This window comes from Cryptomeria japonica, chromosome 6 (assembly GCF_030272615.1).
Source record: "Cryptomeria japonica chromosome 6, Sugi_1.0, whole genome shotgun sequence".
Taxonomy (NCBI): domain Eukaryota; kingdom Viridiplantae; phylum Streptophyta; class Pinopsida; order Cupressales; family Cupressaceae; genus Cryptomeria; species Cryptomeria japonica.
The window spans coordinates 308,945,790-308,972,864 of NC_081410.1; positions in this window are offsets into that span (position 1 = coordinate 308,945,790).

Consider the following 27,075-nt stretch of genomic DNA (forward strand, 5'->3'; position numbering starts at 1 on the left):
AAATTAATGACTGAACAATAATTATTATATATTTGAAAATATATGCTAATTAAGAATCAATAATTAATATATAATTAATAATATATATTAATATATAAATTATTGTAATTAACATATATTTAGTAATATACATTAATTAATAATTAATAAAATATATTAATTAAAATTTAATAATAATAAAACATTAAAAAAAAATTAAATTTAATAAAATAAAATAAAAATGTTTTAACAGCCACATGGTTTCTATCATTTCTCAAAAACCCAGAACTTGATTTTTACAAAATCTCTACAAAAGTTAGAATTAAAAGTCACAAAAAACCCAAAACATTTTGTAGAAACCCAGTTTGTAAATTAGGAGATATTGTATACATTTTGAAACAACATAATAAAAACTTCTACAGGGGTTTCATTTTGGAACAAAATTTGGTAGCATAACAACATGTGAGGGAAGAAATTTTAAACCAAAATAATTCCTTCGAGCTTAAATTTAATGGAAATAAAATATGAATCAAAAGTATATTCAACCAGAAATTGGAAATAAAATAACAAAATCATGAAAAGTTTTCCTATCCATTTCATTTTTCCTCAAATTTTAAAAAATGGAAATTAATTAAATACTGGTAAAAAGGAATTCAACCAGTCCAGAATTCTGTGACAACATAGAGAGGGAAAAATACCAGTAAGAATTTTTAAAACAAAATTCATAGGGCCAAATTGGCTGAAACTATCAAATTAATTCTGACTACAAAGGAATGGGAAGAGGAAAACATACAACTCTATTCCGCATTCCTCCAAAATGAAACTACCAATAGAAACACATAGGCTGGAAGCACGGGAGGGTGATTTTGGCAAAATTTTGTCAGCATAACCTTTGTGATTTAAACTTGAAAACTAATCATTTTCAAATAACCAAAATCAAATATGAAAACAAAACCCAACCAGAAACTGGAGACACAGCCATATCATATTTTTTTATTTTTTTTTATAAAAGCACACAAGAAAATGTAGAGGGAGGAAGAAATATTTGATCTAATATATATTTTTTTTTAAATGAGACCAGGAAGAAGCTATCCAACCTGTGAAGATTTCCAGGAAGATCTTGTGGAAGAGCTCAGCCCTACAACCAGACTCCCACGCCAATCCTTCCTTCCAGCCCACCTCGGATTCTTATTTCCCCAACATGCATCCAAGAAATAAAATTTTCTTTTTTTCTTCCCACAGTCTACTCCTGTGAACTCATAGGCATTCCCCATAGAAAAATATGCAACCTAATCTTTTTAGGTTTTCCAACCCAATATTTTCCAATAATGATAATATTTAATAATAAAACAAATTCTTTTTTTTCAAATTAGAAAAATAAAAAATGTTTTTCTCTCCCTCACGTAATTTCTAATTTTTCCCAATTAACACAACTTAACATTTTTATTTCAAAATAATATATATATATATAATTAAAATAAAATCTCAAATTCATTTTTTTTTAAAACTATATCCAACATATTTTAAACTCGCTTTTCTAAGTAAATTGATTTTCTTAAATAATTAAAATCAACCTTTCTATTTTTAAAAGACAAGAGATTAAATTAATTCTATTTCAAATTAATTTAAATCTTTCATTTCCAAAAGCATAACTAAGTAAATTAATCCATTAAAATTTACCATTTAATTTAAACTAGCTACCAATTTGAATTGAGCAATTCTAAATAACGATTAATCGCATAAAGGGAACCTATTTAATTTAATCCCTTAATTTTTAATGCATAAAAACTGTTGGGTCTCAAATCAACAGATTGGATAGGTTCTAAGGAAATGCCAACTCCTATGATCAAACCCTCCAATTGACTTGGCCAACTTATAGAGTGAACCTATTTGGTTACTAACTCTCTCACTTTAGGCTCTGTAGGACCTACGCGGGTATACCTACTCACTAGTTGTTTCTTCAACTAGTGCTTTTTATAGCAGATTTAGTGTCTTAATCTGATGTCTCCTAGTCTCAGAATGGCATAAGTTTCTTAAACAAACTGACTTCAGATGTGTGTATTGATCTATATATCTTACATAAGTATATATGTTACACTTTGGCTAAATTACCTACTATACCTACTCTACTATTCCTAATGCTTAAAAGTAAAGGGTAACTGGTATGGTTAAAGGGTTTGTTTACAAATGATCAGTGCCTTTCCTCTTATTTGGGCTACAGAGTCTTATATTTCTTCAAGACTTATTGTGTAAACTTATGAGACAGTTTTTAAACCCACCACCTCTCGATGAGTCTGTCAATTACTATTTCTTATGAGCTCTATTTCAATGTCTATATTGTAAACTGCTTGAATGGATTTAACCCTAACTTTTAAGAGACCATCCAAGGAAGAAATACAGGGAACAATTACAATTCATGAGTAAATCTTTTTTATCCAAATCTACAATACGAAACACAGAATTTTACTGGAAGAACACGAATAACCTTATCTCCTTTAGATAATATCACAAGCAACTGCCTTCTAAAAATATGTTAACTCTCAACACATATGAGAAAGAAAATGCAACTGGTTATTTCTAATAAAAAGTTTAAAAGTACAAAATTGCCTCCACCTCTTGTATCTCTATATTTCCCTCCTTTTCTTCTCTCTGTACATTTTACATCACACATATATATGTGTTTGAATGGTTTTCATACCCCTTTGGGTGAAAAGACACCCCCCTTTTAAATAAAAATAATTCCAAATCCCGAAATTGCCTTAGTTTATGTAATTAATTGTCACTTTACAAGTTGTTTAGGCATATTAGAGGTATTTTAAGGCTATTTTATGGGTATATAATGGATAAATGGTCTTTAAATGATGTAAATACCCCCTTTGGTGCTTCACACTCCATTTTTTATGCCCATTATTGTTTTTATGTTATGGTTTCATATTTTGCAACAAATATAAAATATATTACTTGTACCTATTCAATATATATATATATATATATATAAAATATATTACTTGTACCTATTCAATATATATATATATGTATGTATATATATATTTAGAATTTTTCTTGCTCCTTGCCTTGGAATTTGGAATTCTAAAAATTGCAAATTTTAGGGTTCCAATAGTGGCTCTATCTGAGGATGGATGCCCCTTGTGGGCATAGCAAGAATTCAGATCTCTGGTAGAGTAGAACATGTGCCTAATTCATTGACCTGTTTTGGTGGCCTCAAGCCCAAAAACTGAACACCAATTCTTTCCTCTATCAAACATCTGATTCTCATCATGAAGTAGTATTAAAACTTTGAAATTAGTGATATCACCTAATTGGCAATTCCTGTCATAAGATGCATTATCCATCCTTATTTTATAAGGATTCTTTATTTCACCTGGATTTCCATTATCCCCTATTCCATAGGAAATGATATTTATACTTTTACAAAAGTTTGCTTCTTGTGGCATCCACATATTCTTCATCTCTATTTTATTGGAATGCTGCATATTATCTAACTGGTACTTCTTTTCACCTTTTATTTTATCTCTATGTGATGTACCTTCCTTTTGTAACTCTCTTATTTTTGTGGTCCTTTTATCATGTGACTTAGTCATATTATTACCCATGTTGTCTTCACACATGTTTGTATTGTCCATACTGTCTGAAATTTTTTCTTCTTCATCATATAAAGGATTTGAGAGTACATGAAAATCCTTTTCACACATACTATGGCAGTAGGGAATATGATTTTCCTCTATCACTTCATCACATAAGGGGTTTGAAAATATTTGAAAGCCATTTTCAAATTCGCATACTTCCTCTTTATCAATTGTATCATCAAGGTACTCAGGTATGGATTCACTCTCCTCATGACTGGCACAATATTCTTCATCAATGTTAGCAACAATTTCTTCAGGTTCTGAGTTGTACTCACAAACATCATCAATTGCTTCTTCATCAAATGGGACTTCCAAAGGGATAACTGATTCTTCTATATAATCATCTTCATTTGCATCTCCTATGTTGATGTTAGTCATCTCATGCAAATCATGTATTTTTTTATTCAATTCTTCAAGAATTGAACATGCTGATTCCAAACTGTCAGACCCACATTCTCTCACGATCAATTCCTCTAGTATAGCTGAATTAAGTTGTGTATTATCAAGCATTTGGAAATAAGTCACCATTATTCTGCCAATCAATTTTTCTATAGATTCATCTTCCTTTGTTCTTATGTTGTAGATTGCATTGCCGCAATCATAATCCGATTGAATCTGATTTTGGTATGGATAACCAATTGAAGGGCTAGCGACTGAAGTGTTGTCCTCAATTACACCGTACAATTCTTCCATGAACCACCACTCAAGTTCTTCCCATGATGAGATACTTTGTGGGGGTAACAAGCTGAATGACTGCTCTGCAACATCCTCCAATGTTAGCACAAACCATTTCATGATCATTTCTTCTGAGTAGATTCTGAAGGTCTCAATAAACCAATAAAATGATTTTAGATGCCCAATTGGTGATTCTCTTTCATCTCCATGGAACCTCGGCATATAGATCTTCAACTCATAAGGAAATGCATTTGGATACTCAGGGATGTTACCGAAATCCAATGGCTTAAATCTTCTTGGAATATTCCTGTCTCTTTGTCGTTGTGGTTTCCACTGTGCATATTTCTTTTCTGAAGATGCTTCTTCATAAAAATATGGATATTGAAGCATACTGAATGCTACTGATCTTTTTCATTTAATTTTCCTTTTTATAGAGTCGCCACCTCTTTCATAGAGGACATAAGTTATTTATTTCTTCTGAGTTCTCTCCCACAGCAGATTCTTAATAATTCTTCCCCAGCAGAGTCGCCAATCTGTTGGGTCTCAAATCAACAGATTGGATAGGTTCTAAGGAAATGCCAACTCCTATGATCAAACCCTCCAATTGACTTGGCCAACTTATAGAGTGAACCTATTTGGTTACTAACTCTCTCACTTTAGGCTCTGCAGGACCTAGGCAGGTATACCTACTCACTAGTTGTTCCTTCAACTAATGCTTTTTATAGCAGATTTAGTGTCTTAATCTGATGTCTCCTAGTCTCAGAATGACATAAGTTTGTTAAACAAACTGACTTCAGATGTGTGTATTGATCTATGTATCTTACAAAAGTATATATGTTACACTTTGGCTAAATTACCTACTATACCTACTCTACTAATCCTAATGCTTAAAAGTAAAGGGTAACTGGTATGGTTAAAGGGTTTGTTTACAAATGATTAGTGCCTTTCCTCTTATTTGGGCTACAGAGTCTTATATTTCTTCAAGGCTTCTTGTGTAAACTTATGAGACAGTATTTAAACCCACCACCTCTCGATGAGTCTGTCAATTACTGTTTCTTATGAGCTCTATTTCAATGTCTATATTGTAAACTGCTTGAATGGATTTAACCCTAACTTTTAAGAGACCATCCAAGGAAGAAATACAGGGAACAATTACAATTCACGAGTAAATCTTTTTGAACCAAATCTACAATACGAAACATAGAATTTTACTGGAAGAACACGAATAACCTTATCTCCTTTAGATAATATCACAAGCAACTACCTTCTAAAAATATGTTAACTCTCAACACATATGAGAAAGAAAATGCAACTGGTTATTTCTGATAAAAAGTTTAAAAGTACAAAATTGCCTCCACCTCTTGTATCTCTATATTCCCCTCCTTTTTCTTCTCTCTGTACATTTTACATCAGACATATATATGTGTTTGAATGGTTTTCATACCCCTTTGGGTGAAAAGACACCCCCCTTTTAAATAAAAATAATTCCAAATCCCGAAATTGCCTTAGTTTATGTAATTAATTGTCACTTTACAGGTTGTTTAGGCATATTAGAGGTATTTTAAGGCTATTTTATGGGCATATAATGGATAAATGGTCTTTAAATGATGTAAATACCCCCTTTGGTGCTTCACACTCCATTTTTTATGCCCATTATTGTTTTTATGTTATGGTTTCATATTTTGCAACAAATATAAAATATATTACTTGTACCTATTCAATATATATATATATATATATATATATATATATATATATATATATATATATATATATATATATATATATATATATATATATATATATATATATATATATATATATATATATGTATATGTATATATATATTTAGAATTTTTCTTGCTCCTTGTCTTGGAATTTGGAATTCTAAAAATTACAAATTTTAGGGTTCCAACAGTGGCTCTATATGGGGATGGATGCCCCTTGTGGGCATACCAAGAATTTAGATCTCTGACAGAGTAGACCATGTGCCTAATTCATTGACCTATTTTGGTGGCCTCAAGCCCAAAAACTGAACACCAATTCTTTCCTCTATCAAACATCTGATTCTCATCATGAAGTAGTATTAAAACTTTGAAATTAGTGATATCACCTAATTGGCAATTCCTGTCATAAGATGCATTATCCATCGTTATTTTATAAGGATTCTTTATTTCACCTAGATTGCCATTATCCCCTATTCCATAGGAAATGATATTTATACTTTTACAAAAGTTTTCTTCTTGTGGCATCCACATATTCTTCATCTCTATTTTATTGGAATGCTGCATATTATCTAACTGGTACTTCTTTTCACCTTTTATTTTATCTCTATGTGATGTACCTTCCTTTTGTAACTCTCTTATTTTTGTGGTCATTTTATCACGTGACTTAGTCATATTATTACCCAGGTTGTCTTCACACATGTTTGTATTGTCCATACTGTCTGAAATTTTTTCTTCTTCATCATATAAAGGATTTGAGAGTACATGAAAATCCTTTTCACACATACTATGGCAGTAGGGAATATGATTTTCCTCTATCACTTCATCACATAACGGGTTTGAAAATATTCGAAAGCCATTTTCACATTCCCATACCTCCTCTTTATCAATTGTATCATCAAGATACTCAGGTATGGATTCACTCTCCTCATGACTGGCACAATATTCTTCATCAATGTTAGCAACAATTTCCTCAGGTTCTGAGTTGTACTCACAAACATCATCAATTGCTTCTTCATCAAATGGGACTTCCAAAGGGATAACTGATTCTTCTATATAATAATCTTCATTTGCATCTCTTATGTTGATGTTACTCGTCTCACGCAAATCATGTATTTTTTTATTCAATTCTTCAAGAATTGAACATGCTGATTCCAAACTGTCAGACCCACATTCTCTCACAATCAATTCCTCTAGTATAGCTGAATTAAGTTGTGTATTATCAAGAATTTAAGAATAATTCACCATTATTCCGCCAATCAATTTTTCTATAGATTCACCTTCCTTTCTTCTTATGTTGTAGATTGCATTGCCGCAATCATAATCTGATTGAATCTGATTTTGGTATGGATAACCAATTGAAGGGCTAGCGACTGAAGTGTTGTCCTCGATTACACCGTACAATTCTTCCATGAACCACCACTCAAGTTCTTCCCATGATGAGATACTTTGTGGGGGTAACAAGCTGAATGACTGCTCTGCAACATCCTCCAATGTTAGCACAAACCATTTCATGATCATTTCTTCTGAGTAGATTCTGAAGGTCTCAATAAACCAATAAAATGATTTTAGATGCCCAATTGGTGATTCTCTTTCATCTCCATGGAACCTCGACATATAGATCTTCAACTCATAGGGAAATGCATTTGGATACTCAGGGATGTTACCGAAATCCAATGGCTTAAATCTTCTTGGAATATTCCTGTCTCTTTGTGGTTGTGGTTTCCACTGTGCATATTTCTTTTCTGAAGATGCTTCTTCATAAAAATATGGATATTGAAACATACTGAATGCTACTGATCTTTTTCATTTAATTTTCCTTTTTATAGAGTCGCCACCTCTTTCATAGAGGACATAAGTTATTTATTTCTTTTGAGTTCTCTCCCACAGCAGATTCTTAATAATTCTTCCCCAGTAGAGTCGCCAATCTGTTGGGTCTCAAATCAACAGATTGGATAGGTTCTAAGGAAATGCCAACTCCTATGATCAAACCCTCCAATTGACTTGGCCAACTTAAAGAGTGAACCTAATTGGTTACTAACTCTCTCACTTTAGGGTCTGCTGGACCTAGGCGGGTATACCTACTCACTAGTTGTTCCTTCAACTAATGCTTTTTATAGCAGATTTAGTGTCTTAATCTGATGTCTCCTAGTCTCAGAATGGCATAAGTTTCTTAAACAAACTGACTTCAGATGTGTGTATTGATCTATGTATCTTACAAAAGTATATATGTTACACTTTGGCTAAATTACCTACTATACCTACTCCACTAATCCTAATGCTTAAAAGTAAAGGGTAACTGGTATGGTTAAAGGGTTTGTTTACAAATGATCAGTGCCTTTCCTCTTATTTGGGCTACAGAGTCTTATATTTCTTCAAGACTTATTGTGTAAACTTATGAGACAGTTTTTAAACCCACCACCTCTCGATGAGTCTGTCAATTACTATTTCTTATGAGCTCTATTTCAATGTCTATATTGTAAACTGCTTGAATGTATTTAACCCTAACTTTTAAGAGACCATCCAAGGAAGAAATACAAGGAACAATTACAATTCATGAGTAAATATTTGTTATCCAAATCTACAATACGAAACACAGAATTTTACTGGAAGAACACGAATAACCTTATCTCCTTTAGATAATATCACAAGCAACTGCCTTCTAAAAATATGTTAACTCTCAACACATATGAGAAAGAAAATGCAACTGGTTATTTCTGATAAAAAGTTTAAAAGTACAAAATTGCCTCCACCTCTTGTATCTCTATATTCCCCTCCTTTTTCTTCTCTCTGTACATTTTACATCACACATATATATATATATGTTTGAATGGTTTTCATACCCCTTTGGGTGAAAAGACACCCCCCTTTTAAATAAAAATAATTCCAAATCCCGAAATTGCCTTAGTTTATGTAATTAATTGTCACTTTACAAGTTGTTTAGGCATATTAGAGGTATTTTAAGGCTATTTTATGGGTATATAATGGATAAATGGTCTTTAAATGATGTAAATACCCCCTTTGGTGCTTCACACTCCATTTTTTATGCCCATTATTGTTTTTATGTTATGGTTTCATATTTTGCAACAAATATAAAATATATTACTTGTACCTATTCAATATATATATATATATATATATATATATATATATATATATATATATATATATATATATATATATATATATATATGTATATGTATATATATATTTAGAATTTTTCTTTCTCCTTGTCTTGGAATTTGGAATTCTAAAAATTACAAATTTTAGGGTTCCAACAGTGGCTCTAGATGGGGATGGATGCCCCTTGTGGGCATAGCAAGAATTCAGATCTCTAGTAGAGTAAACCATGTGCCTAATTCATTGACCTGTTTTGGTGGCCTCAAGCCCAAAAACTGAACACCAATTCTTTCCTCTATCAAACATCTGATTCTCATCATGAAGTAGTATTAAAACTTTGAAATTAGTGATATCACCTAATTGGCAATTCCTGTCATAAGATGCATTATCCATCCTTATTTTATAAGGATTCTTTATTTCACCAGGATTGCCATTATCCCCTATTCCATAGGAAATGATATTTATACTTTTACAAAAGTTTGCTTCTTGTGGCATCCACATATTCTTCATCTCTATTTTATTGGAATGCTGCATATTATCTAACTGGTACTTCTTTTCACCTTTTATTTTATCTCTATGTGATGTACCTTCCTTTTGTAACTCTCTTATTTTTGTGGTCGTTTTATCACGTGACTTAGTCATATTATTACCCATGTTGTCTTCACACATGTTTGTATTGTCCATACTGTCTGAAATTTTTTCTTCTTCATCATATAAAGGATTTGAGAGTACATGAAAATCCTTTTCACACATACTATGGCAGTAGGGAATATGTTTTTCCTCTATCACTTCATCACATAAGGGGTTTGAAAATATTTGAAAGCCATTTTCACATTCGCATACCTCCTCTTTATCAATTGTATCATCAAGGTACTCAAGTATGGATTAACTCTCCTCATGACTGGCACAATATTCTTCATCAATGTTAGCAACAATTTCTTCAGGTTCTGACTTGTACTCACAAACATCATCAATTGCTTCTTCATCAAATGGGACTTCCAAAGGGATAACTGATTCTTCTATATAATAATCTTCATTTGCATCTCTTATGTTGATGTTACTCATCTCATGCAAATCATGTATTTTTTAATTCAATTCTTAAAGAATTGAACATGCTGATTCCAAACTATCAAACCCACATTCTCTCACGATCAATTCCTCCAGTATAGCTGAATTAAGTTGTGTATTATCAAGCATTTGGAAATAAGTCACCATTATTCTGCCAATCAATTTTTCTATAGATTCACCTTCCTTTCTTCTTATGTTGTAGATTGCATTGCCGCAATCATAATTCGATTGAATCTGATTTTGGTATGGATAACCAAACGAAGGGCTAGCGACTGAAGTGTTGTCCTCGATTACACCGTACAATTCTTCCATGAACCACCACTCAAGTTCTTCCCATGATGAGATACTTTGTAGGGGTAACAAGCTGAATGACTGCTCTGCAACATCCTCCAATGTTAGCACAAACCATTTCATGATCATTTCTTCTGAGTAGATTCTGAAGGTCTCAATAAACCAATAAAATGATTTTAGATGCCCAATTGGTGATTCTCTTTCATCTCCATGGAACCTTGACATATAGATCTTCAACTCATAGGGAAATGCATTTGGATACTCAGGGATGTTACCGAAATCCAATGGCTTAAATCTTCTCGGAATATTCCTGTCTCTTTGTGGTTGTGGTTTCCATTGTGCATATTTCTTTTCTGAAGATGCTTCTTCATAAAAATATGGATATTGAAACATACTGAATGCTAATGATCTTTTTCATTTAATTTTCCTTTTTATAGAGTCGCCACCTCTTTCATAGAGGACATAAGTTATTTATTTCTTTTGAGTTCTCTCCCACAACAGATTCTTAATAATTCTTCCCCAGCAGAGTCACCAATCTATTGGGTCTCAAATCAACAGATTGGATAGGTTCTAAGGAAATGCCAACTCCTATGATCAAACCCTCCAATTGACTTGGCCAACTTATAGAGTGAACCTATTTGGTTACTAACTCTCTCACTTTAGGCTCTGCAGGACCTAGGCGGGTATACCTACTCACTAGTTGTTCCTTCAACTAATGCTTTTTATAGCAGATTTAGTGTCTTAATATGATGTCTCCTAGTCTCAGAATGACATAAGTTTGTTAAACAAACTGACTTCAGATGTGTGTATTGATCTATGTATCTTACAAAAGTATATATGTTACACTTTGGCTAAATTACCTACTATACCTACTCTACTAATCCTAATGCTTAAAAGTAAAGGGTAACTGGTATGGTTAAAGGGTTTGTTTACAAATGATCAGTGCCTTTCCTCTTATTTGGGCTACAGAGTCTTATATTTCTTCAAGACTTATTGTGTAAACTTATGAGACAGTTTTTAAACCCACCACCTCTCGATGAGTCTGTCAATTACTGTTTCTTATGAGCTCTATTTCAATGTCTATATTGTAAACTGCTTGAATGGATTTAACCCTAACTTTTAAGGGACCATCCAAGGAAGAAATACAGGGAACAATTACAATTCACAAGTAAATCTTTTTGATCCAAATCTACAATACGAAACACAGAATTTTACTAGAAGAACACGAATAACCTTATCTCCTTTAGATAATATCACAAGCAACTGCCTTCTAAAAATATGTTAACTCTCAACAAATATGAGAAAGAAAATGCAACTGGTTATTTCTGATAAAAACTTTGAAAGTACAAAATTGCCTCCACCTCTTGTATCTCTATATTCCCCTCCTTTTTCTTCTCTCTGTACATTTTACATCACACATATATATGTGTTTGAATGGTTTTCATACCCCTTTGGGTGAAAAGACACCCCCCTTTTAAATAAAAATAATTCCAAATCCCGAAATTGCCTTAGTTTATGTAATTAATTGTCACTTTACAAGTTGTTTAGGCATATTAGAGGTATTTTAAGGCTATTTTATGGGTATATAATGGATAAATGATCTTTAAATGATGTAAATACCCCCTTTGGTGCTTCACACTCCATTTTTTATGCCCATTATTGTTTTTATGTTATGGTTTCATTTTTTGCAACAAATATAAAATATATTACTTGTACCTATTCAATATATATATATATATATATATATATATATATATATATATATATATATATATATGTATATATATATGTATATATATATTTAGAATTTTTCTTGCTCCTTGTCTTGGAATTTGGAATTCTAAAAATTGCAAATTTTAGGGTTCCAACAAAAACAACTTAATCAAATAAAATTAAAAGGATTAATTACTCAATTTAACCACACACACAAAACATGCAATCCAAGAAAGCCAGCCAAATAGATGACCTACATAGCCAACCAAAGGAATACTGACAGACGAATGATGATGCTCACTTAGGCACGACTAGGGTCAAATGAGGGTCTCCCAACCACCTAATCCAATTTCTAAGGGTTAATGAGGAGCACTCAAACCTGTGAACCCAGATGGAGTCGAACCTCGCACCCATGCAGTACTGTACCTACAATCTCCTGCAACCATGAATCACACACACATATAAGCATATATATATTTAATAAGAGTGTTAGCCCGAGATTAATAGCACAATTGAGGAGAATAATAAACTTTCATATGAATTGATGTGACAACCACATTAATAGGTACGTACATTAATTAAAACATTTGACTATAACATGATTACATGATAACTAACCAAGGTCAAACCGAGATTAGAATCTGATTAGGGTAGGGGTACTACAACAACATTTGATAGAAATATTTTCTTCTTTGATGAATGCTCGTACCCATTCTAGGGCTCCCATTTTGGATGTAGTGCCCAAACTTTAGGGAAAAAACACAACAACAATTGTTTATAAAACAAGGCTTAATCACTCACGTTTATGTAAAGTGAAGGCGTGGATGGTTACTTACTAAGTTTTGCTAACTTTATTACCCTAGTGTCAACTTAATTTGATCTACAATGTGAATGGCTAAATGTTTTACTTAACTTTTAATGGAAATGGCAACATGCAATGAACATTGACTATGTGGGGTAATTTAACCCCTTAAGCCATTGCTCTACATTGCATTCAATAGGGAATAGAGCTTCAAAATAAATTAAAGATACCACCCTAGAGTTAACATCGATAACTTAATTTGGTTAATAAGATTATTTATTAAATCACAACAAAGTTCTTGAATAGCTCCATTCATTTAAAATATAACCTTCCTAGGGATTAATAATAACTATTTAAGTCCACTATCATTTAGAGTTAATTAAATTAACTCAAATAATATCATTTAATCTTTAATGCTAAATGTATTATTTAATTGCAATTTTTTTCCAACTTTATATTATTAATATTAATATTAATTTTAATAGTCACGAGTATCCATAAACCGATATGGTCATTTTACCTTATTTTAAATTATTACAGTCCTCAGGAATTAATATTATTTTATTAACCCAAAGTGACCCTAATATTCACTATATATGTGTGTGTGTGTGTGTGTGTGTGTGTAAATATAGATATATATACAAATACATATATATATATATAAATAATTACTACAAGGGATGAAGAGGATACATCCCTCTAAATCATTTTAAAAAAAAGGACTCTACAATTATATATATTTATTTACATACCCCATGGGTATTCAAATAAATACACATAATTTTTTTACCAAAGATGCCATTAAAACTACATAGACCTAAAAACCTATTATTTTATTTATATTATTTTTTAGGTTTGTACTTTATTTTGAAAAGCCCCTTTATTTTGTGCTAACATAAGTTGGGGCTTTCATTTTTTTTTTGTTGCAGGAGGGTTCAAAATGCCTGGGAACCATATTTTGTTGTAGGGCCAAATCCTAGGATGGGCGATGAAGTTTATGTGTTGAAGGGAGGTTGTTTGGTGGGGGCACCACTAGGTGGGTCATGACCCATATGGGTGGGTCGCGACCCACTTGCGTGAGTTGTGAACCACACAGATGGGTCACGCCCCACGCAGGTGGTTCACGACCCACCTATTTAGGTCATGGCCCACATAGTATAGGACATGACCCACCAAGTATGGGATGCAACCCACCTAGTGTGGGACATGGCCCACTTGCCACCCCTCTGTTTGGGTCATGGCCCACACAGTGTGGGACGCGGCCCACCTGGGTGGGTCATGACCCACTTGCCGCCACCTCCCTCTATTACAATGCCATTATTTTTTGGTTTTATCTTTATGATATTTTAAAATAGTTTTATTTCATATATATATATATACATATACATATACATGTATATATATAGATGTATATTCATGATGATTTGAATATTCAGATGTTTAACCCCTTAAGCCATTGCTCTACATTGCATCCAATGGGGAATGGAGCTTTGAAATAAATTAAAGATACCACCCCTAGAATTAACATCAATACTTTAATCTGATTAATAAGATTATTTATTAAATCACAACAAAGTGCTTGAATAGCTCCATTCATTTAAAATATAACCTTCCTAGGGATTAAAATCCGATTTCCTTAGAAATAACTATTTAAGTCCACTATCATTTAGAGCTAATTACATTAACTCAAATAATACCATTTAATCTTTAATGCTAAATGTATTATTTAATTGTGAATTTTTTCCAACTTTATATTATTAATATTAATATAAAATCTTTATATTAATATTAATTTTAATAGTCACAAGTATCCATAAACCGATATGGTCATTTTACCTTATTTTAAATTATTACAGTCCTCAGGAATTAATATTATTTTATTAACCCAAGGTGACCCTAATATTCACTATACATATATGTGTGTGTGTGTGTATAAATATGAATACATGTATATATACATACATATATATATATATACATACATACATACATATATATATACACATACATACATACATACATACATACATACATATATATATATATATATATATATATATATATATATATATATATATATATATACTACAAGGGATGAAAAAGATACATCCCTCTAAATCATTTTAAAAGAAAGACTATGTACAATTATATATATATATTTACATACCCCATGGGTATGCACATAAACACACATAATTGTTTTACCAAAGATGCCACTAAAACTACATAGCCCTAAAAACCTATTCTTTTATTTATATTATTTTTTTAGGGTTCTACTTTATTTTAAAAAGTCCCTTTATTTTGTGCTAACATAAGTTGGGGCTTTCATTTTTTTGTTGCAGGAGGTTGTGAAATGCTTGGGTACCATATTTTGTTGCATGGCCAAATCCTGGTATGGGTAGAAAATTTTATGTGTTGCATTGAGGTCATTCACTAGGGGTGCCACTCGGTGGGTCATGACCCATATGGGCAGGTTGCGACCCACTTGCGTGAGTCACGACCCATGTAGGTGGGTCACGACCCACCTGTTTGGGATGTGGCCCACCTGGGTGGGTCATGACCCACTCGCTGTCCCCTCCCTCTGTTATGATGCCATTATTTTTTTATTTTTTTTATCTTTATGATATTTTAAAATAGTTTTATTTTATATATGTATATATATACATACACATATATACATGTATATATACATGTATATATGTATATATATGTATATATATATATATGTATGTATATATGTATATATGTATATATACATGTATATATATATATGTATATATGTATATATGTATATATATATGTATACATATATATGTTGTTTTGAATATTCATATGCACAGTTTATTATGAGGTTTAAGCTCAGTTTTTTTTTTTGTAATAGGTTATATATATATATATATATATGATACATTTCTACTTACTAACCTGCAACTATATATATTGTAATAGCATTTCTCTAAGTTTGAATAAAATCTAGCTTCTAAATCATTTTCCATAGCAAACTATTTTTCTACATTATTACCAATGTAAATGTTGTAAATAGATTTAATCTCTCATTTTTTAATGATCTTTCTAGGAATTAAACTAACTATGATTTAAAAACAGAATGTAAATAATGTAATAGTAGTTTAGGAAATGCTTGTTTCATAGAATTTACACCTTATCTTAAATCTGAAAAATATAGCTCAATACCATTTAAAAGAAAGCCTTCCTTTTTTTTAGCTTTATATTCTTGTCAAATGAAAATTACAATAGTCCTAACTACACACTTTTTTTTCCTTGCTACTAAATAAATAAAATTAAAGGAACAAATAAATTATTGTTACATACTTTCTTCTTTTGAAAACACAATAGTAGAAAATGGAGATACATAGGTTTCTTTCCCTATTACAATATTTTTTAGATTTCACTAAACACTTGAAAATAAGCTAAAACTGAAATAATCTTGAAGTTACAACTTGATATCATCCTTCAAATCAAGCACATAGATAACTCTCTTTCTTCCATCTTCTACATCCAAAATGCGGACCTACAAATAAAATAATTCCTTTGGTTGTGACCATGGAGAATCACCTCCCAACCTAGGCCTACAAGAGGCCACCCTCGAGCTTGGGAGAACTAGGTACCAAATAGGTTACAAGCAAGCTTAACACACATATAATTTCTAGAATACAAAGAGGAAGAAAACAACAAAGAACTCCCAACCCAAGCTTAACACATAGTCATAAAATGTCATTTTCAAGAGGGGTGAAGGTGGACTAGACATGGGGATATTTGTAAGTATTTTACAATAACCAAAGCCATCATAAGGCAAAAAAGATCCTTCAAAACTTAGTCTCTCATGACCATAAAAATCCCTTATGACCCCCTAAGGATTTCAATCCAAATCCTCTCTTATGACCCCTAATTTAAACAAAATAAAATGCAACAAGGATCCCAGAACCTTGTTTCCCTCTCTTCCCAGAAGAGAGACTCTACACCCTATGACTGTCAAACACCCTTCACCCCAAGACTACTCTACCCTCCCAAGGGTGAGTTTGGTCTTGACTCCCATAAAAAAAATTCAAGAAAAAGCATACTACACTATGCAACAATTCAACCAAGAATCACAATAACACCAAACTTTAGTCACAAACAAGTGATTTTACAACATGTAGATTTTCACATAAAGCAACCAAATATGCATTTAAATCCTAAGGGTGACAATATACCAACCTTAACTCCTACAATGTAATGTGATATAAAGATTTGATGAAGAGCCTCCAACCCAAGCCAACAAGTTTTTACCACCAACTACAAGCTTTCTACCTTAGCTAAATTTCTTCTTCAAACTTAAATTCTTTCAACAACTCATGATCTCCAAGACTAGAGAGTGGGTGACAAAATTCTAAGTTAGAATTTTTTCTCCTGAGTAGAATCCTCTCACACTTTCCAACTTCCTTGGAAAAGGATGGTGAGAGCTCATAGGTTGGTCTTCCCAAACCTCTTACAAGGTTTCTAAAATAGGAAACTAAAAAGGTAATTCTAAGGTGGGGAAGTGCATCCAACACAAGGATAGAAGATTGTCTTACCAAAACTCAATCTTCTAAAAGTTTATTTTCGTCCATCAAGAAAAGGTCACTTTTGAAGTGACTTGGAAATCACATGTGAGTGGTTCTATGCCCAAATAAGTCCCTTACCCATAGGTATATCAAGTGTCCCTTCAAAAATGACTGAACCTCAACTATAGGAGTTAGTTTGAGCCCCCAAAACCCACCTAAAGTTTACCTACAACTCAAACTTGATTTGACCATACCAAGGGCTCCATAACCAAGTTGTCTTTTGGAAAAACTAAATGAGGTTTGAATAATGCATAGGTTTTCACATTTCCCTCTCAAGGACATGTCACATGCAAAGTCACAACACATTACAAGTGTCAAGTGACACCATAAAATACAACACATCAACATACACTTGGACATGCCTTCTCAAGGGGAAATAAATTAAAATTGAACAAATTGAACACACACACATGCATTCACTTATATGAAAATAAACACATTACAAATGAGGTATTGTCCAAATAGACAAACCTTGGCTTCACAACCACACATAGGTTTGGCTCTAGTTCTTCTTTGTATTTCAATGGTCACATGGATGAAGATCCTGCACATCTCAATCCACATATCAATAAGTCTAACAAAATATGAATACATATATGAAAGAATACACTTTTAAATACATAGCATCCAATTTCACATCATATCATGAATTGATCTCTTAATCAAAGAACAATAAAGATAGAATCCAATTACTTTTCCTAACAATCCATATGTGACCATTTAATAAATTGCAACATCATTGAAATCATATAAAACATTCATCAATTAGGCATGCATACATGAATCATAATCATCATCAATATAAGTACTGAAATCAAACATAATATGAGATATATATCATATCCAATGATATCAAACCATCTATCAAATAGTCTCTAAATCCATAGTGCATCAAATTAATGTATCAAATGATAAGTTCATCATAAAAATAAAGAAGTGCTATGATGGGATTGGGGTAGGGACTCACATCCTCCCCTCCCTGGGCATGAACTTCCTCTTGGAGTACATAAAGAAGACAAGGATGATGAGATCTTATCCATGTTGCGTCCTCCCATGATGCTATAACGTCGTCATAACAATCCTAGTGGACCCTAACTTGGTTCAGCTCTCAGCCTCAAAGAGACAACATTCGGTGAGCCAAAATGTCAATGGGCTCCAATGCTAGCTGCCCGTCTAACTCCACCTGCAAGGAATCCCAATCTAGAATATGAGACTCATCATAAATATATTTCCTCAATACAAACACATGAAACATGTCATGGTTGCGTGATAGGCTAGGTGGCAAAGCCAAATGATAAGCAACTGGTCCTATCCTCTCTAGGATCTCAAATGGTCCAACAAAGAGAGTCTCGAGCTTAGAACCCTTTCCATAATGGATTGGACTCTTATGCAGTCTCACCCTCAAGAAAACTCTATCCCCAACTAGGTAGCTATGATCTATCCTCTTTACATTTTCATACTTCTTATGTCTATCCTAAGCCTCTCTAAGGTGTTGTCTAATAAAATCCACCTACTACTCCATATCTCGAACTAACTTTGGATCAATGGCTACTCTATCCTCAATGCGCTTTGCCATACAATACTTGATATGGTGGCATCCCCAAGGAAGTGTAATGCCCATTGTTATAGGAAAATTCCACCAAGTGAAGGTACTCTTCCCATCTAGCTGATGACCCATGTCATACATATAGAGCATATCCTCCAATACCTAGTTCACCCTCTCTATCCATCCATTTCCAGATGATAGGTTGTGCTAAAGTTGAGTTCAGTACCCAACACTGCCTATAATGCCTTCCAAAAGGAATAAGTAAAGAGGCAATCCCTATCTCAAATAATCCTACATGGAATCCCAAGAAGTATGACAATATCCTGCAAGAACACCTATACCACTATTGGTGCTGTAAAAGTAGTTCAGACTAGTGAGAAGTGAACCATTTTGGTCAACTTATCAACTGTCACCATGATGACATCATGGTGGCAAGATGACATAGGAAGACCAATGATGAAATCCATCTAAATTATGTCCCACTTCCACTCTAGTATCTTATGAGGCTAGAGCAACCCACCTAGATGGCGGTACTCTGCCTTAACCCTCTAGCACTCAAGGCATTGGGATACTAACTTTGCAATGTGTTTCCGCATACCTAGCTAGTGATAGAACTGTCTCAAATATGCATGCAACTTCTTAACCCTGAGATATGCTGCATAGGGTGCTCTATGAGCGTCAATCATAATGAAATCACACAATTTCTTGGAAGAAGGTACATAAATGTGCCCTCTCTGGTGTATTAGTTCATCAGACTCCAAAGAATAATCTACATACTTCCCTTCTAGGGCCTCCTGAGATCACACTACCTGACACACCTATAAATACCACTCATCCTTAGGAAAGTGTTGCAATATGCAATCTCTCAAATCTATATATGTTGACATCGAGTATAACTCATGGAATCTCCTACTCAATGCATCTGCAACTACGTTCTCCTTCCCCTTGATGTAGTGAACATCAAAATCACACTCACACAAGAACTCCATCCATCTCCTCTGATGAGCATTAAGGTTAGGCTAAGTAAATATGTACTGCAAGCTTTGATGATCAAAATGAAGCTCAAAGCGATGTCCCAAAAAAAAGTGTCTCCATTTCACTAGTGCATGCACCACTACTACAAGATCAAGGTCATGAGTAGGGTAGGTAAGATCAAGAGTCTTAAGTTTCCTAGACTCATATGCAATAGCTCGACCACCCTGCATAAGTACTACTCCCAAATCATTTAAGGAAGCATCTGTGCATACCACAAAATCAGCTAAGGGATCCGACACAACAAGAATAGGTTCTCTAGTAAGTTCCTTTTAAAGTTCCTAAAAGGCCCTCTCGCACTTTTCTATCCACTCAAATTTCTTTCCCTTTCACTGAAGTGATGTAATAGGGTGTGCAACCCCAGAGAACCCCTCAACAAACCATCTATAATACCCTACTAAGCCCATGAAACTCTTGACCTCTGTCACATTGGTTGGTGCTTGCCAATTCATGATAGCTCTAATCTTTGATGGGTCAATTGAGATCCCATCACTTGATATGACATATCCTAAATATCAAACCTTTGTACAAAAGAATGCACACTTAGACAAGCTACCATATAGCTAATTCTCTCTCAAACACTGCAATACCTGACGCAAGTGCTCTTCATCCTCTTCCTCATTATGAGAATATATCAATATATCATTGATTAACACAATCATGAATCAGTCAAGGAAGGTGCCAAATACACCATTCATGAGACTCATGAATACTACTGGAGCATTCATAATGACAAAAGGTACTATTATGAACTCATAGTGGTCATATCTAGTTCAAAAAGAGGTTTTGTGAATATCACTTTCCACTATCCTCAAGTGATGGTACCCTAACTTCAGATCAATCTTTGAAAACACTTTGGCACCTTGTAACTAATCAAATAAATCATTGATCCTGGGTAATGGATATTGGTTCTTAATGGTAACTTTGTTTAACTACCAGTAGTCCATACATAATCGTAGGGATCTGTCCTTCTTCTTTACGAAGATGACTGGTGTGCCCCAAGGGGAGATTCTAGGATGAATATTCCCTTTCTCTAAAAGTCCCTCAAGCTGAATCTTGATCTCACTAAGCTCATTAGTGGTCATTCTATAAGGTGCTCTTGAGATTGGCTCAGCTCCTCGCACAATATCTATATGCAAATCAATCTCTCTACGAGGTAGCATACCAAGTAGCTTGGAAGGAAAAACATCTGCAAATTCCTTAAGAATAGGATGATCATCAAGTGAGGGTTCCTTCTCATCCTCTTCTTCCCTATCACTAATGATGATGGAAAATAACTGACATCCCTTTCATATGCTTTTCTTAAGCTGCATAATCGAGATCATACGAAGGGATATGGGTCTCTAAACTCTTGAAATCACTATGGTAGTGTCATGATCATCTACACGCTTGATCTTCTTCTACCAACAATTTAGCTTGGCTCTGTGGGCATATAGCCAATCCATGCCAAGAACAATGCAATAAGATCCTAATGGTGTAACTTGAAGGTCTTCTATGGTGGTCATACTCCCAATCTAAAGCTAACAATCCCAAACCATTGATTCAACAAACACTCTAGCTCCTGATGCTAACTCAACCTCCCAACTAACATCCTGCCTAGTTGCCACTAGCCCGTAACGATCCACAACCAATAGAGAAATAAAAGAAACACTAGCTCCTGAATCAAATAGGATAGTAACACTACCACCTTTGATCATACTTGTGGCCTCTATAACTGTGGCCTGATTCTCAACTTGGTGGTTATCAACTGCTATAAAAACTCTATGAGACTTACCCATGTCCCCAACTATAGGTTTTGAACCTACCATTTGTCCTTATGGGAACTCTCTCGTCATGTGTCCAATGGTTCCACAAATAAAGAAAGCACCATGTGTCTGAATCTGAATACCCTATGGCCTAGAATATTTTTTTCCTCTTGTCCTACTAGATCCACTATAACCTCACCTAGTGGACTGTTGAGTCCATGTCAGAGGTGTGTATAGAACCTATGGTTGCTGATCATTTCTAGGACCTTGTGTCTACCACTATTTGGGCTTAAAGCCTTGATGTCCCTATGGTGGCCTATGCCTCTGATTCTACTGAGACTGCTACTAAGGGTGAGGGGATTTGTAGGACCCCGAAGAATGTGTATGATTGCCCTTCCAATGGGGTTTCTAAAACTTGATTGACTGCAGTACAGGGTTTCAGTTCTGAAACTGATCTCATGTATCATGTGGCTTACCTTGAATCTCCTTTTCTAATAAATCCTTCTCCATAGAAACCTGAAGGCTCCTTGGAGCTTCCATTCATACAAGTTCTACTATCTTGGCATTCAATCCAATGATAAAATGGTTAACTAACAATTTTTCATCCTTCATGTAATCCACATAAGGTAGTAGCTCAAAAAACTTGCTCTCATATTGTGACATTGTGAGTCCCTTCTACTGAAGGTCATGGAACTCATCAATCTGGCACTACCTAAAGTGCTCTGATAAGTATCTATCTCTTGACCTTTCCAAGAAGGTACCCCAAGTGAGTGTGTCAATGACTATGTCATTCTTATTCCTCTTGCCTCCACCATGTGGAAGTTGACCCTCTCAGAAGATGTATAGAAAATCATGCTTTCAGATTGTTCTCATAGGGACACAATTTGAAGAACCTCTCTAAGCTCAAAATCCATGACTCAAATTCTACCCCATCGGTAGATCCTACAAATGAAGGTGGTTGTAAGCATATTAGCTCTCTGATCTAATCTCCTGGATCACATGGTGCTCTATCTACAACCACTGGTGCTATAACTAGTGGTGGCTCTGGTAAATGAACTAACTTTGGCTCATGCTCTACCCATCCCTCGACATGGCTAGGAGGTGGACTCATACTCCATTTTATAGTTGTTGATCCATGACTCTTTGAACCCTGTTGTTCTGCCTAGTGACTTGTTGGAGGTAGCCTATCCTAGACTATCCCTATCAGGTTCTGTAGTGCATTCGATAAGTCTTGGTTTAGGTCTAGAGGTTGTTTAGGAGGAGCTTCCTGATTCCCTTCAGGAACCAACTCTTCCTTCCCAACATGTTCACGTGCCATGCAAGCACATCTAGGACCCCTTTCACGTCTGTGAGCTTGTTGCATTGCCAGAAGCATCCTACATGAGAAATTAAAAAATTTAAGTGAAACGTAATGGAAAATGGTTCCTAGTGTTGAAAACCTTGCTTTGATACCAAAAATGTAGTGCCCAAACATTAGGGAAAAGCACAACAATTTTTTTTTAAAACATGGCTTAACCACTCCCGTTTACATAAAGTGAAGGCGTGGATGCTTACTAAGTTTTACTAACTTGATTATCCTAGTATCAACTTAATGTGAATAGATAAATGTTTTATTTAACTTTTAATGGAAATGGCAACACTCAACAAACATTGATTATGTGGGGTAATTTAACCCCTTAAGCCATTGCTCTACATTGCATCCAATGGGGAATAGAGCTTCAAAATAAATTAAAGATACCACCCCTAGAGTTAACATCGATACTTTAATTTGGTTAATAATATTATTTATTAAATAACAACAAATCACTTGAACAACTCCATTCATTTAAAATATAACCTTCCTAGGGATTAAAATCTGATTTCCTTAGAAATAACTATTTAAGTCCACTATCGTTCAGAGTTAATTAAATTAACTCAAATAATACCATTTAATCTTTAATACTAAATATATTATTTGTTTGCAAATTTTTTCCAACTTTATATTATTAATATTAATATTAAATATTTATATTAATATTAATTTTAATAGTCATGAGTATTCATAAACCAATATGGTCATTTTACCTTATTTTAAATTATTATAGTCCTCAGGAATTAATATTATTTTATTAACCGAAGGTAACCCTAATATTCACTATGTGTGTGTGTGTGTGTGTGTGTGTGTGTGTGTGTGTGTGTGTGTGTGTGTAAATACAAATAGATATATATATATAAATAATTAGTACAAGGAATGAAAAGGATACATCCCTCTAAATCATTTAAAAAAGGGACTATGTACAATTATATATATATTTATATATATATTTATTTACATACCCCATGGGTATGTAAATAAATACATATAAATTTTTTACCAAAATGCCACTAAAACTATACAGCCCTAAAAATCTATTCTTTTATTTATATTAATTTTTTAGGGTTCTACTTTATTTTGAGAAGCCCCTTTATTTTGCCCTAACATAAGTTAGGGCTTTCATTTTTTTTTGTTGTAGGAAGGTTTGAAATGCGTGGGCACAATATTTTGTTGCAAGGCCGAATCCTGGGGTGGGTGGCAAAATTTATGTCTTGTAGGGAGGCCATTTGGTTGGGGCACCACTGGGTGAGTCACGACCCATATGGGTGGGTTGCGGCCCACCTGCATGAGTCGTGGCCTACCTATTTGGGTCACAGCCCACATAGTATGGGACGAGGCCCACCTGGGAGGGTCTTGTTCCACTCATCACCCCTCTATTTGGGTCATGACCCACATAGTATGTGATGCGACCCACACAGTGTGGGACACAGCCCACTCATCGCCCCCTCCCTCTATTACAATGCCATTATTTTTTTTTTGTTTTATCTTTCTGATATTTTAAAATAGTTTTGTTTTATATATATGTATATGTATATATATGTATATACATATATACATATACATATACAAAAACATATACATATACATATACATACATATACATACATACATATATACATATATATACACACATATATATTAGCATATACATATATGTTGGATGCATATACATGGTTTTTTTTTTTAACACAACTTTATATATATATATATATATGTCATGCTCTGTGAAGTGTACCTGTACCTGCAACCACAATGCACTCAATAAATCATTACAAGCATGGTTAGTAGATTAAATCAATGAAATGAAAAACCATAGCTAATCGACTTATTGCCTCCTAGTAAATGCGAGTATGAAAAATGCTCTCAGATTGAATTATGCAAAATTTAGTGACTTGACTACACTTAGATGGAGGATTTGAATGCTGAAAATGCATGATCTAGCAAGAATAGCATGATTAAGCTCTATGAATGATTGATTATCCTAGCATGATTAAGCTAATATTTAAGCTAAAATGAGCATGATAACATTGCTAAGAAATGATAAACTAGAAGCTAGATGCCTATAATAATAATGCTTAAGCTATGAATGAGATGGGATCATCAAAAATTATATGAATTTGGGACCAATATTGCTCCAAAATGACGTCTATTTATAGGATTTTCCAAGGCTAAGGGTGAGTTGGCATGAATCAACGGTTGAGATTGATCTGAAGATATCAATGGTTAAATTGGAGGAGGTTGGCAAAGGGGGTTGGATTAAAGGGAACACTTAGTGACAAGTGTCACAAAGGTTCTAGAAGATGTTGGATGAAAGGGGACAAGGTGGTAGGTAGAATGGGTTAGGTTTAGGAGTGGTAGAAGTTAGGAGAATTTGAATTTAGAAATTCAAATAATAGGAAAATGGCTAATTAATCTCAACAACTCATGATTTGATTTGTTTTAATTAATTAGGGGATTTAGAAGAAATGAATTTGCATGGGGGGAATTAATTAATTTGGATTAATTAATTAAAGGAGTGAAATGAACCTATTTAATAAATCCTTAGATTTATTAATAAGTAGATGAAAAGGGAAATTTAATCAAATTGCTTAGTGAATTCAATTAAATTGGGAAGGAGGGATTAATTAAATAATTACTTATTTAATTAATTATCTTCAGACCATTTTTAGGTGTATACAATATATATATATATATATGCTGATTTGAATATTCATATGCATAATTTATTATGAGCTTTAAGATCAATTTTTTTTTGAAACAGGTTATATATAAGTATATATGTAAATGTATATACATATATATATACATATATATACGTATACATATATATACATATATATGTATATATATGTGTGTGTGTGTGTGTGTGTGTATGTGCTGATATAAAAACATATACTCTGAATTTTCTAAGATTAAAAGAAAATCAGTTTTCCAGTTTATTATTATGCAGGATATATATATATATATACAAGTTTAAATACTATTATTTTTATAAGAGTATATGAAATAGTAACATGACTTTTAAATATGAACTTTTTAGGATATCTAATAAATATATTTTTAATCACTAACAAATGTAAAAGTAGGTTTAAACTCATTTCATTTACTATTGTTCTAATAGCATTTCTCTAAGTTTGAATAAAATCTAGCTTCTAAATCATTTTCCATAGCAAACTATTTTCCTACACTATTACCAATGTAAATGTTGTAAATAGATTTAAACTCTTTTTTTTTAATGATCTTTCTAGGAATTAAACTAACTATGATTTAAAAAAAAAATGTAAATAATTTAATACTAGTTTAGGAAATGCGTGTTTCATAGAATTTACACCTTATCTTAAATCTGAAAAATACAGATCAATACCACTTGAAAGAAAACCTTTTTTTTTTAGCTTTATATTCTTGTCAAATGAAAATTATAGCAGTCCTAACTAGACACTTTTTTTTTTCTTGCTACTAAATAAATAAAGTTAAAGGAACAAATAAATTCTTGTTACATACTTTCTTCTTTTGAAAACACAATAGTAGAAAAGGGAGATACATAGGTTTCTTTCCCTATTACAATCTTTTTCAGATTTCACTAAACACTTGAAAATAAGCTAAAACTAAAATAATCTTGAACTTGCAGCTTGATAACATCCTTCAAAACAACCACATATATTGTTGGTATTATGGATGTTTTGCATTGGTTTTGTCATTGATGTCAACACTTATCTTCTGGAGATCTTTTGTTGTGTTAAACCGATATATTATGTTCACTGACAAGTTCAGTGACTTA